Raw genomic sequence first — 15,379 nt, forward strand, 5'->3', positions numbered from 1 at the left:
TCAACTTAGGATATAGATAAAGGTACTTGACACTTATCTCATCATTCTTTGAAATCACAATTTTGTAGTCATATTCTTTAAATAACTCTCTTTCTCTCAACTCTTAAATTTAATTCAATTTAAATCTCATGTCACACTTTCTATTCCCAACTCTTGAGTTGATAATTAATTAGCTTTTAAAATTTTAATTAGTTAAACCTTTTTTAAGTTAACTTTAATTATTTATTTATTCTCTTCGTTGTTAATTAAATCAAATAAGTTAATTCACTAAACAACTTCACAAATTAACACAACCATAAAAATTCATTTCTCGTTAACCAAGTTTTTCAAACTAACCTTAACTCCATGTTGAGTTCCTTTTAATTATTCATTATTTTAAATTCAATAAAAATCCTCAAACATAACTCCTTAATTAGAACTAATCAAAACTACTTAATATATTAAAATTGGGTTTTTTCCCGACTAATGAAGATGACGTATCGATCTTTTGTGACTCCGTTTTCTCTCCAAAATGAACTTTCCTATTATCTATTCTAAATTATTTTATAAAAAATATCTTTAATATAATTATATTATAATTAATATTTAATGAATAATATATAATTATACTAATTTAGAAACATATCTTCATTATAATTGTATCAAATCAAAATTTAATGCACTATTAAACTACTATGCTAATTTAAGAAAATATCTTTATTATCTATCTATTCTATTTATTCTATTATATAAAAATCAAATTTATTCTATTCTATCTATCTATTCTATCTATTCATTTAAGTCGTTAAAGAAAATCAATTATAATTAATTAATTATATCAATTAATTAATTTGATTAGACATTCAAATCTCACCATTTATTATAATTTATATGAATTTATTAATTATATCAATTAATAAATTTGGTTAATTATATTAATTATTTGATTTGATTGGAGTAAATATCAAATTATTTAATAATTAATTTAATTAGTTTATTTTTCTCAATACCATCTATTTATACAAGATCAAATATTTTTTACTCATTCGCTCTCTTTTCTCTCTCTCCCTCCCTCCTTTCCCTCATCTCTCGTGTGTAAGGTACAATTTTTATAATTTCTTTAATTTTTGTTTCTTTTATCATTAGTTATACATTTTATTTTTTATTTTTTTAACATTTTTGTTTATTTTAATTGATTATTATTAGGTGCATACTTTTTTTCTTTTAGCATCTGATTAACAAAAGAGATGTGTCATCTTTACGTTGTTTTTAAATAATCTTACTATAATTTTATTTTGTAATATTCTATTTTGTCATGTGTACTTCAATTCATATTATATATATTTTTATTGATTCTCTTTATTATTATTTTTTTATGCGTGCCTCTTTGTTGCTCTTTATTTTAGTTATATTCATTGATTTCTCTGTATTGATACTCTTTTTATTTGAAATATCGTAACAATTTAGAGTGTATGTTGTGACCTATGTGATATTCGTTAATTTGGTGTATCTTTTTAGATGGTTTATGTTATAATGTGTTTAAGGAGTTGATTTAAAATTATAATATGATATATAAATTTATGATATGATTTATAGTATGCTAAAATATTAGGATATTATCATATATATTTTTTTTTATTTGTCCATTAGATTCAATTATATAGGATCTTGAAAATTATGCAATTATGTAATTAGTGATTTTTTATCTAAATTTTTTATTTTCTATCGTTAGTAGTTAATCCCAAATTAAAAATATTATGTTGAATTGTTGAATAGTCCAAGTATAACCTAGTTAATTTAGTTTATTTGTTTATTAATAATTAAAAGAATAAAAGATCAGTAATAGGGTATTACTTTATTTAAATTATTAATAATTAAAAGAATAAAAGATCAGTAATTATTTTTAAAATATACATTAAATCTAGTTTTATGGTACTAATTTATTTGAGTTGTTAATAAAATTTTATAATTTCCAGATTTATATCTACTCAATTTATGTATTTTATTTTATTCTTCTTTAACAAAAAATTGAGACGTGCATTTTTAATTATTTATTTAGAAAGTATAGCGAAGTGAGTTATATCAATTAAAATTAATTATCGATAATTAATATCAATTAATTGATTGAATTAATTTGTAAAATGAATAAAGTATAATAAATATTGTGAAATTAGTTATAATAAATTAATAATTAATAAATAAAAAAATAAAAGGGACTTTTTTATTGCTTTTTAATGGCTAAACGTTTTTATAATTTCACTTTCTCTTTATTTCTTCCTTTCACATTTATTTCTTTTAATTTATTGAACTAAATCAATTATACTAATTATTTATATTTAATAATTAAGTACTTTTTAATGGGTTATTATATCTGTGTCTTTATATCATAGGATAAAAATATTATAAAAATATTTTATAAAAATTGTTGAAAAATAAATATTTTTAAAATATGTCCTTAAGATACAAATTAACTATAATACCCTAACCTTTAGCACGTCATGATCGTCCCAAAAGTAAGGAGTTACTAACCTGTTCTCCTTATTTACTATTTAATATTGAGCCTTTAGGTCGATATCGCGTTTCAGTTTATAAGAAAATACCAAAAAATTATTTGTAGTAATTCAAATCACACAATTATTAATAATAATAAATGCTATACAAATGAATTCAATATAAAACTCAAATACAATACCTATCCCTCTGGATAAAATAAAACTTAAAGCAATAAGGGCGAGGGAACCCTATAAAAATAACAGGAATCACAAGAAAATCTACTAGTCGTCAGCATCTTCTAACTGAATCTTTGAACCTGTGTCACTGAAAGGGTGAAAGATTTTGGGGTGAGAACAAACCACACGTTCTCAGTAGGGAGTGGGAATACCGTAAAAGTAATGAATTTAATGCAAATAATTAACTTACTTAGTAAAACTATTTTGTTAACCCTTTGGAAATACTTTTATTTCTACTTTAGATAAATAATTACTTTTCTTTAAATTTCTAAACTCAAAACAAATTTTAAATATAAAACTAGTCACATTTTCTGTCTCTCAGCCACATAGTTAATCCTCAGTCAAATGTCAACTCGTAATCACTTTAATACACTCACAAACAAATAGTGCAAGCAAGAGATTCAATTCAATGTACAAGCAAATCACAACAAGACAAACAATACAATCACAAAGTAATAAAACAAGCAAGCGCAATCAAATGCAAATGTGAAAACAACATGATGCATGTCTATCCCTAACGCAGGCCATGAGCTCATGTGTCGGTTGCCTACCCACTCCCGACATTACCCGGGCACAAGTCCCAGATATGGCTTTCCAGATGCATCAGTGTGCTTATAAGTCGTACGGCTAACCCGCATCAGTGTGACTTTCCAAATCAATAAGCGTACATCTAGAAAACAGTTCTCAGTGTGTGGGCGTCCCCACTTTACATTTGGCACTAAGGCCCAAACAATGTCACATCTGCTCTCCTGTGGTAGACGCTTCATTAATTAATATATTCTTTTAATCTTTGTTCTCTGCTCTCCTGTGGCAGAGATTCCTTTTCTTAAAAAAAAACAAACTCAAAACAACACTTAGAACAAAATCTCTCCTTAAAAGATTGGGTCTGTCAGAACACCGTGCGACCATCTCGACTACAAGGTAGCAGCGAGAACGACCCTCGACCGTTCAGATGGCATGCACCATGGAACTGTTAATCACGCTCTGATCGCAAAGTCATAGTTCATCCACCAGACTTTGGTTCCTGTCTCCTTAGAACTCAAGGATACAGATGTACGACCTTACCTGAACAGATGTATATATACATATAAGCTATGTTTCATTTCCTTTCCTTTTCTCTAAATGGCTTCGGCCACTTTCTTTTCCTTTTTTTTTAAAACGATGATGATGATGATGATATTATAATAACAACAACAACAACAACAACAACAACAACAACAACAACAACAACAACAACAACAATAACCACAACAACAACAACAATAATAATAATAATTAATTTAGACAGTAACTATCAATATAGTTTCTGATAGATAATTTAAAATAATAGAATAAGTCATAATTAAATTAAATTTTATTTTTAAATTCAAAGCTATTTTAAAAACTTGGGTGCTATATCCTACCCGCCTTACAAAAATTTTCGCCCTCGAAAATTGATATGAGATGGAAAAGATTCATATCAACTCCATTTTCAAAAATATCGAAGAAAAGAAATAGAGAAGTGTGGCATGTTCAGTTTGCAAATGTGAAAGAAACCATATCTGATGAAAGAAGTTTGAAACTAAAAGTCTTACGGCAAACAACCAAGGAAGAGATTCACATTAACACATATAAGGATTATATGTTGAGACGGAGCTAACCCCTAAACTTAACTTCTAACGTTCCCAAACCCCGTCATTTACGTTACTTATTACTTCTATTGCGTCTATGATAACCCGTTAGTACTCTCATATACATAAATCACTAGTATTAAGTTGGCCAGACTTATTACCATGAGGTATGAAATGGTAAGCTAACAGCATTGATCAATAGACAGTCATGCATCTCAAAACTCAAACTTTTATCATTAGGACAAGTCCTATTACATGACAGACACTCAGAGTATGCAGTGAAGCATAATCAGTCCATTCCCAAGGCTCTAATAGGAATGAACTGCTCTGATACCATAATGTAATACCCTAACCTTTAGCACGTCATGATCGTACCAAAAGTAAGGAGTTACTAACCTGTTCTCTTTATTTACTATTTAATATTGTGCCTTTAGGTCAATATCGCGTTTCAAATTATAAGAAAATACCAGAAAATTATTTGTAGTAATTCAAATCACACAATTATTAATAATAATAAATGCTATACAAATGAATTAAATATTAAACTCAAATACAATACCTATCCCTCTGGATAAAATAAAACTTAAAGCAACAAGGGCGAGGGAACTCTATAAAAATAACAGGAATCACAACTAAATCTACATGTCGTCAGCATCTTCTAACTGATTCTTCGAACCTGTGTCACTGAAAGGGTGGAAGATTTTGGGGTGAGAACAAACCACACGTTCTCAGTAGGGAATGGGAATGCCGTAAAAGTAATGAATTTAATGCAAATAATTAACTTACTTAGTAAAACTATTTTCTTAACCCTTTGGAAATACTTTTATTTCTACTTCAGATAGATAATTACTTTTCTTTAAATTTCTAAACTCAAAACAAATTTTAAATATAAAACTAGTCACATTTTCTGTCTCTCAGCCACCTAGTTAATCCTGAGACAAATGTCAACTCGTAATCACTTTAATATACTCACAAACAAATAGTGCAAGCAAGAGCTTCGATTCAATGTACAAGCAAGTCACAACAAGACAAACAATACAATCACAAAGTAATAAAATAAGCAAGCGCAATCAAATGCAAATGTGCAAATAACATGATGCATGTCTATCCCTAACGCAGGCCATGAGCTCATGTGTCGATTGCCTACCCGCTCCCGACATTACCCGGGCACAAGTCCCAGATATGGCTTTCCAGATGCATCAGTGTGCTTATAAGTCGTACGGCTAGGCCACATCAGTGTGACTTTCCAAATCAATAAGCGTAAATCTGGAAAACAGTTCTCAGTGTGTGGGCGTCCCCACTTTACATTTGGCACTAAGGCCCAAACAATGTCACATCTGCTCTCCTGTGGCAGACGCTTCATTAATTAATATATTCATTTAATCTTTGTTCTCTGCTCTCCTGTGGCAGAGATTCCTTTTCTTAAAAAAAACAAACTCAAAACAACACTTACATCAAAATCTCTCCTTAAAAGATTGGGTCTGTCAGAACACCGTGCGACCATCTCGACTACAAGGTAGCAGCGAGAACGATCCTCCACCGTTCATATGGCATGCACCACGGAACTGTTAATCACACTCTGATCGCACAGTCATAGTTCATCCACCAGACTTTGGTTCCTGTCTCCTTAGAACTCAAGGATACAGATGTACAACCTTACTTGAACGGATGTATATATACATATAAGCTATGTTTCATTTCCTTTCCTTTTCTCTAAATGGCTTCGGCCACTTTCTTTTCCTTTTTTTTTAAAACGATGAATACCCTCCTTACAAAAATTTTCGCCCTCGAAAAATGATATAAGATGGAAAAGATTCATATCAACTCCATTTTCAAAAATATCGAAGAAAAGAAATAGAGAAGAGTGGCATGTTCAGTTTGCAAATGTGAAAGAAACCATGTCTGATGAAAGAAGTTTGAAACAAAAAGTCTTACGACAAACAACCAAGGAAAAGATTCACATTAACACAAATAAGGATTATACGTTGAGACAGAGCTAACCCCTAAACTTAACTTCTAACGTTCCCAAACCCCGTAATTTACGTTACTTATTACTTCTATTGCGTCTATGATAACCCATTAGTACTCTCATATACAGGAATCACAAGTAAATCTACTAGTGGTCTGCATCTTCTAACTGAATCTTTGAACCTGTGTCACTGAAGGGGTGGAAGATTTTGGGGTGAGAACAAATCACGCGTTCTCCGTAGGGAATGAGAATGCCGTAAAAGTAATGAATTTAATGCAAATAATTAACTTACTTAGTAAAACTTTTTTGTTAACCCTTTGGAAATACTTTTATTTCTACTTTTGATAAATAATTACTTTTCTTTAAATTTCTAAACTCAAAACAAATTTTAAATATAAAACTAGTCACATTTTCTGTCTCTCAGCCACATAGTTAATCCTCAGTCAAATGTCAACTCGTAATCACTTTAATATACTCACAAACAAATAGTGCAAGCAAGAGCTTCGATTCAATGTACAAGCAAGTCACAACAAGACAAACAATACAATCACAAAGTAATAAAACAAGCAAGCGCAATCAAATGCAAATGTGCAAATAACATGATGCATGTCTATCCCTAACGCAGGCCATGAGGTCATGTGTCGATTGCCTACCCGCTCCCGACATTACCCGGGCACAAGTCCCAGATATGGCTTTCCAGATGCATCAGTGTGCTTATAAGTCGTACGGCTAGGCCACATCAGTGTGATTTTCCAAATCAATAAGCGTACATCTGGAAAACAGTTCTCAGTGTGTGGGCGTCCCCACTTTACATTTGGCACTAACGCCCAAACAATGTCACATCTGCTCTCCTGTGGCAGACGCTTCATTAATTAATATATTCTTTTAATCTTTGTTCTCTGCTCTCTTGTGGCAGAGATTCCTTTTCTTAAAAAAAACAAACTCAAAACAACACCTAGAACAAAATCTCTCCTCAAAAGATTGGGTCTGTCAGAACATCGTGCGACCATCTCGACTACAAGGTAGCAGCGAGAACGATCCTCTAACATTCAGATGGGTTGCACCACAGAACTGTTAATCACGCTCTGATCGCACAGTCATAGTTCATCCACCAGACTTTGGTTCCTATCTCCTTAGAACTCAAGGATACAGATGTACGACCTTACTTGAACGGATGTATATATACATATAAGCTATGTTTCATTTCCTTTCTTTTTCCCTAAATGGCTTCGGCCACTTTCTTTTCCTTTTTTTTTAAGCAATGATGATGATGAAATTATAATAATAATAATAATAATAATAATAATAATAATAATTAATTTAGACGGTAACTATCAATATAGTTTCTGATAGATAATTTAAAATAATAGATTAAGTCATAATTAAATTAAATTTTATTTTTAAATTCAAAGCTATTTTAAAAACTCAAGTGTTATATCATACCCTCCTTACAAAAATTTTCGCCCTCGAAAATTGATATAAGATGGAAAAGATTCATATCAACTCCATTTTCAAAAATATCAAAGAAAAGAAATAGAGAAGTGTGGCATGTTCAGTTTGCAAATGTGAAAGAAACCATGTCTGATGAAAGAAGTTTGAAACAAAAAGTCTTACGGCAAACAACCAAGGAAAAGATTCACATTAACACAAATAAGGATTATACGTTGAGACGGAGCTAACCCCTAAACTTAACTTCTAACGTTCCCAAACCCCATAATTTACGTTACTTATTACTTCTATGCGTCTATGATAACCCATTAGTACTCTCATATACATAAATCACTAGTATTAAGTTGGCCAGACTTATTACCGTGAGGTATGCAATGGTAAGCTAACAGCATTAATCAACAGACAGTCATGCATCTCAAAACTCAAACTCTTATCATTAGGACAAGTCCTATTGCATGACAGACACTCAGAGTATGCAGTGAAGCATAATCAGTCCATTCCCAAGGCTCTAATAGGAACGAACTGCTCTGATACCATAATGTAACACCCTAACCTTTAGCACGTCATGATCGTACCAAAAGTAAGGAGTTACTAACCTGTTCTCCTTATTTATTATTTAATATTGAGCCTTTAGGTCGATATCGCGTTTCAGTTTATAAGAAAATACCAGAAAATTATTTATAGTAATTCAAATCACACAATTATTAATAATAATAAATGCTATACAAATGAATTCAATATAAAACTCAAATACAATGCTTATCCCTCTGGATAAAATAAAACTTAAAGCAACAAGGGCGAGGGAACTCTATAAAAATAACAGGAATCACAAGTAAATCTACTAGTGGTCTGCATCTTCTAACTGAATCTTTGAACCTGTGTCACTGAAAGGGTGGAAGATTTTGGGGTGAGAACAAACCACACGTTCTCAGTAGGGAATGGGAATGCCGTAAAAGTAATGTATTTAATGCAAATAATTAACTTACTTAGTAAAACTATTTTATTAACCCTTTGGAAATACTTTTATTTCTACTTTAGATAAATAATCACTTTTCTTTAAATTTCTAAACTCAAAACAAATTTTAAATATAAAACTAGTCACATTTTCTGTCTCTCAGCCACATAGTTAATCCTCAGTCAAATGTCAACTCGTAATCACTTTAATATACTCACAAACAAATAGTGCAACCAAGAGATTCGATTCAATGTACAAGCAAGTCACAACAAGACAAACAATACAATCACAAAGTAACAAAACAAGCAAGCGCAATCAAATGCAAATGTGCAAACAAAATGATGCATGTCTATCCCTAACGCAGGCCATGAGCTCATGTGTCGGTTGCCTACCCGCTCCCGACATTACCCGAACACAAGTCCCAGATATGGCTTTCCAGATGCATCAGTGTGCTTATAAGTCGTACGGCTAGGCCGCATCAGTATGACTTTCCAAATCAATAAGCGTACATCTGAAAAACAGTTCTCAGTGTGTGGGCGTCCCCACTTTACATTTGGCACTAAGGCCCAAACAATGTCACATCTGCTCTCTCCTGTGGCAGACGCTTCATTAATTAATATATTCTTTTAATCTTTGTTCTCGGCTCTCCTGTGGCAGAGATTCCTTTTCTTAAAAAAAAAACAAACTCAAAACAACACCTAGAACAAAATCTCTCTTTAAAAGATTGGGTCTGTCAGGACACTGTGCGACCATCTCGACTACAAGGTAGCAGCGAGAACGATCCTCCACCATTCAGATGGCATGCACCACGGAACTGTTAATCACACTCTGATCGCACAGTCATAGTTCATCCACCAGACTTTGGTTCCTGTCTCCTTAGAACTCAAGGATACAGATGTACGACCTTACTTGAACGGATGTATATATACATATAAGCTATGTTTCATTTCCTTTCTTTTTCCCTAAATGGCTTCGGCCACTTTCTTTTCCTTTTTTTTTAAACGATGATGATGATGAAATTATAATAATAACAACAACAACAACAACAACAACAACAACAACAACAACAACAACAACAACAACAATAATAATAATAATAATAATAATAATAAAAATTAATTTAGACGGTAACTATCAATATAGTTTCTGATAGATAATTTAAAATAATAGAATAAGTCATAATTAAATTAAATTTTATTTTTAAATTCAAAGCTATTTTAAAAACTCGGGTGTTATATCCTACCCACCTTAAAAAAATTTTCTTTAAAAACTCGGGTGTTATATCATACCCACCTTACAAAAATTTTCGCACTCGAAAATTGATATAAGATGGAAAAGATTCAGATCAACTCCATTTTCAAAAATATCGAAGAAAAGAAATAGAGAAGTGTGGCATGTTCAGTTTGCAAATTTGAAAGAAACCATATCTGATGAATGAAGTTTGAAAAAAAAAAGTCTTACGGCAAACAACCAAGGAAAAGATTCACATTAACACAAATAAGGATTATACGTTGAGACGGAGCAAACCCCTAAACTTAACTTCTAATGTTCCCAAACCCCGTAATTTACGTTACTTATTACTTCTATTGGGTCAATGATAACCCGTTAGTACTCTCATATACATAAATCACTAGTATTAAGTTGGCTAAACTTATTACCATGAGGTATGCAATGGTAAGCTAACAGCATTAATCAACAAACAGTCATGCATCTCAAAACTCAAACTCTTATCATTAGGACAAGTCCTATTGCATGACAGACACTCAGAGTATGCAATGAAGCATAATCAGTCCATTCCCAAGGCTCTAATAGGAACGAACTGCTCTGATACCATAATGTAACACCCTAACCTTTAGCACGTCATGATCGTACCAAAAGTAAGGAGTTACTAACCTGTTCTCCTTATTTACTATTTAATATTGAGCCTTTAGGTCGATATAGCGTTTCAGTTTATAAGAAAATAGCAGAAAATTATTTGTAGTAATTCAAATCACACAATTATTAATAATAATAAATGCTATACAAATGAATTCAATATAAAACTCAAATACAAAACCTATCCCTCTCGATAAAATAAAACTTAAAGCAACAAGGGCGAGGGAACTCTATAAAAATAACAGGAATCACAAATAAATCTACTAGTGGTCTGCATCTTCTAACTGAATCTTTGAACCTGTGTCACTGAAAGGGTGGAAGATTTTGGGGTGAGAACAAACCACACGTTCTCAGTAGGGAATGAGAATGCCGTAAAAGTAATGAATTTAATGTAAATTATTAACTTATTTAGTAAAACTATTTTGTTAACCCTTTGGAAATACTTTTATTTCTACTTTAGATAAATAATTACTTTTCTTTAAATTTCTAAAATCAAAACAAATTTTAAATATAAAACTAGTCACATTTTCTGTCTCTCAGCCACATAGTTAATCCTCAGTCAAATGTCAACTCGTAATCATTTTAATATACTCACAAACAAATAGTGCAAGCAAGAGATTCGATTCAATGTACAAGCAAGTCACAACAAGACAAACAATACAATCACAAAGTAATAAAACAAGCAAGCGCAATCAAATGCAAATGTGCAAACAACATGATGCATGTCTATCCCTAACGCAGGCCATGAGCTCATGTGTCGGTTACCTACCCGCTCCCGACATTACCCGGGCACAAGTCCCAGATATGGCTTTCCAGATGCATCGGTGTGCATATAAGTCGTACGGCTAGGCCGCATCAGTGTGACTTTCCAAATCAATAAGCGTACATCTGGAAAATAGTTCTCAGTGTGTGGGAGTCCCCACTTTATATTTGGCACTAAGGCCCAAACAATGTCACTTGCTCTCCTGGGGCAGACGCTTCATTAATTAATATATTCTTTTAATCTTTGTTCTCTGCTCTCCTGTGGCAGAGATTCCTTTTCTTAAAAAAAAACTCAAAATAACACCTAGAACAAAATCTCTCCTTAAAAGATTGGGTCTGTCAGAACACCGTGCGACCATCTCGACTACAAGGTAGCAGCGAGAACGATCCTCCACCATTCAGATGGCATGCACCACGGAACTGTTAATCACGCTCTGATCGCACAGTCATAGTTCATCCACCAGACTTTGGTTCCTGTCTCCTTAGAACTCAAGGATACAGATGTACGACCTTACTTGAACAGATGTATATATACATATAAGCTATCAAGTTTTTAACAGATCTAAATGAAGACAAAACTCATAAAGAAAGATAACTCAATCAACAGGAAAATATCAAAGATTTCACGATCACTTTGATGCATCAAACTAGTTAAAAGCACATCAAAGAGCACGAGTCAAGAAAAAGAGTTTAAACAACACAAGATAGATATCCAAGGAATGTAAGCAGACATATGCAGTCAACATCAAACGAGTATGCATGTGCACAAGGAAGAGGATCAGAGAATAAGTAGTTTACTTTCCAAGAAAGAAATCTTAAACAGGAATTTCAAGACAAACCATGAAAGAATAAGATAAATAACTGAGTAATCTCGAGAAGCAACCTCTATCGTTTTCCAAACCCCGTAATATTTGGTATTTATTACTCATATCTCGTCTATGATAACCCATTAACTTCTCCGTACACATAATCCATCAATATTAAGTTGGCCAGACTTAACATCAGCAGATATGCAATGGTAAGCTAACAGCGTTAATCAATAGGCAGTCATGTGCATAGAGCTCTATTTCTCGTCATCCAGACAAGACCTATAACATGGCAAACACTCAAAGTATGCAATGAAGCATAGTCAGTCCATTTCCAAGGCTCTAATTAGAATGAATTGCTCTGATACCATAATGTAATGACCCAACTTCCAAAACATCATGATCGTACCAAAAGTAAGGCATTACTAACATGTTTTCCTTATTAATTATTTAATATTGAGCCTTTAGTTCGATATCACGTTTCGATCCTTAATAAAATGCCATAAAATTATTTTCAACTCATTAAAAATCATATATCACAGATCACCAAGTAGTAATAATCACATAATTACTAATAATAATAAATCTTATATAAGTAAATCAAAACAAAGCTCAGATACAACACCTATCCCTCTATATAAAATAAGAATTTTAAGCAACAAGAGAGGAAACTCTATGAAGGTAACTTAACTCATAAGTAAAGTCAATAATCGCCCGCAACTTCAATTGAGTCTTTGAACCTGTGTCACTGAAAGGGTGGAAGATTTTGGGGTGAGAACAAACCACACGTTCTCAGTAGGGAATGAGAATGCCGTAAAAGTAATGAATTTAATGTAAATTATTAACTTATTTAGTAAAACTATTTTGTTAACCCTTTGGAAATACTTTTATTTCTACTTTAGGTAAATAATTACTTTTCTTTAAATTTCTAAACTCAAAATAAATTTTAAATATAAAACTAGTCACATTTTCTGTCTCTCAGCCACATAGTTAATCCTCAGTCAAATGTCAACTCGTAATCATTTTAATATACTCACAAACAAATAGTGCAAGCAAGAGATTCGATTCAATGTACAAGCAAGTCACAACAAGACAAACAATACAATCACAAAGTAATAAAACAAGCAAGCGCAATCAAATGCAAATGTGCAAACAACATGATGCATGTCTATCCCTAACGCAGGCCATGAGCTCATGTGTCGGTTACCTACCCGCTCCCGACATTACCCGGGCACAAGTCCCAGATATGGCTTTCCAGATGCATCGGTGTGCATATAAGTCGTACGGCTAGGCCGCATCAGTGTGACTTTCCAAATCAATAAGCGTACATCAGGAAAGTAGTTCTCAGTGTGTGGGCGTCCCCACTTTACATTTGGCACTAAGGCCCAAACAATGTCACTTGCTCTCCTGGGGCAGACGCTTCATTAATTAATATATTCTTTTAATCTTTGTTCTCTGCTCTCCTGTGGCAGAGATTCCTTTTCTTAAAAAAAAAACTCAAAATAACACCTAGAACAAAATCTCTCCTTAAAAGATTGGGTCTGTCAGAACACCGTGCGACCATCTCGACTACAAGGTAGCAGCGAGAACGATCCTCCACCATTCAGATGGCATGCACCACGGAACTGTTAATCACGCTCTGATCGCACAGTCATAGTTCATCCACCAGACTTTGGTTCCTGTCTCCTTAGAACTCAAGCATACAGATGTACGACCTTACTTGAACAGATGTATATATACATATAAGCTATCTTTCATTTCCTTTCTTTTTCTCTAAATGGCTTCGGCCACTTTCTTTTCCTTTTTTTTTAAAACGATGATGATGATGATATTATAATAATAATGACGGTAACTATCAATATAGTTTCTGATAGATAATTTAAAATAATAGAATAAGTCATAATTAAATTAAATTTTATTTTTAAATTCAAAGCTATTTTAAAAACTCGGGTGTTATATCCTACCCACCTTAAAAAAATTTTCGCCCTCGAAAATTGATATAAGATGGAAAAGATTCATATCAACTCCATTTTCAAAAATATCGAAGAAAAGAAATAGAGAAGTGTGGCATGTTCAGTTTGCAAATGTGAAAGAAACCATATCTGATGAAAGAAGTTTGTAACAAAAAGTCTTACGGCAAACAACCAAGGAAGAGATTCACATTAACACAAATAAGGATTATACGTTGACATGGAGCTAACCCCTAAACTTAACTTCTAACGTTCCCAAACTTCGTAATTTACGTTACTTATTACTTTTATTGCGTCTTTGATAACTCGTTAGTACTCTCATGTACATAAATCACTAGTATTAAGTTGGCTAAACTTATTACCATGAGGTATGCAATGGTAAGCTAACAGCATTAATCAACAGACAGTCATGCATCTCAAAACTCAAACTCTTATCATTAGGACAAGTCCTATTGCATGACAGACACTCAGAGTATGCAGTGAAGCATAATCAGTCCATTCCCAAGGCTCTAATAGGAACGAACTACTCTGATACCATAATGTAACACCCTAACCTTTAGCACGTCATGATCGTACCAAAAGTAAGGAGTTACTAACCTGTTCTCCTTATTTACTATTTAATATTGAGCCTTTAGGTCGATTTCGCGTTTCAGTTTATAAGAAAATACCAGAAAATTATTTTTAGTAATTCAAATCACACAATTATTAATAATAATAAATGCTATACAAATGAATTCAATATAAAACTCAAATACAAAACCTATCCCTCTTGATAAAATAAAACTTAAAGCAACAAGGGCGGGGGAACTCTATAAAAATAACAGGAATCACAAGTAAATCTACTAGTGGTCTGCATCTTCTAACTGAATCTTTGAACCTGTGTCACTGAAAGAGTGGAAGATTTTGGGGTGAGAACAAACCACACGTTCTCAGTAGGGAATGAGAATGCCGTAAAAGTAATGAATTTAATGTAAATTATTAACTTATTTAGTAAAACTATTTTGTTAACCCATTGGAAATACTTTTATTTCTACTTTAGGTAAATAATTACTTTTCTTTAAATTTCTAAACTCAAAATAAATTTTAAATATAAAACTAGTCACATTTTCTGTCTCTCAGCCACATAGTTAATCCTCAGTCAAATGTCAACTCGTAATCATTTTAATATACTCACAAACAAATAGTGCAAGCAAAAGATTCGATTCAATGTACAAGCAAGTCACAACAAGACAAACAATACAATCACAAAGTAATAAAACAAGCAAGCGCAATCAA

At 32.3% G+C, this 15,379-nt stretch overlaps 6 pseudogenes; all 6 read right to left on the bottom strand.

Annotated features, from left to right (window-relative positions):
* Window positions 1-3,591: 3,591 nt before the first annotated feature.
* Window positions 3,592-3,785, bottom strand: LOC127741885 (uncharacterized; annotated as a pseudogene).
* A 2,011-nt stretch (window positions 3,786-5,796) lies between these two features.
* Window positions 5,797-5,990, bottom strand: LOC127741878 (uncharacterized; annotated as a pseudogene).
* Window positions 5,991-7,271: 1,281 nt separating this feature from the next.
* On the bottom strand, window positions 7,272-7,465 carry LOC127741887 (uncharacterized; annotated as a pseudogene).
* Window positions 7,466-9,418: 1,953 nt separating this feature from the next.
* Window positions 9,419-9,612, bottom strand: LOC127741880 (uncharacterized; annotated as a pseudogene).
* A 2,049-nt stretch (window positions 9,613-11,661) lies between these two features.
* On the bottom strand, window positions 11,662-11,855 carry LOC127741876 (uncharacterized; annotated as a pseudogene).
* A 1,817-nt stretch (window positions 11,856-13,672) lies between these two features.
* LOC127741882 (uncharacterized) lies at window positions 13,673-13,866 on the bottom strand (annotated as a pseudogene).
* Window positions 13,867-15,379: the final 1,513 nt, after the last annotated feature.

Source organism: Arachis duranensis, chromosome 9, assembly GCF_000817695.3.
Source record: "Arachis duranensis cultivar V14167 chromosome 9, aradu.V14167.gnm2.J7QH, whole genome shotgun sequence".
Lineage (NCBI taxonomy): Eukaryota > Viridiplantae > Streptophyta > Magnoliopsida > Fabales > Fabaceae > Arachis > Arachis duranensis.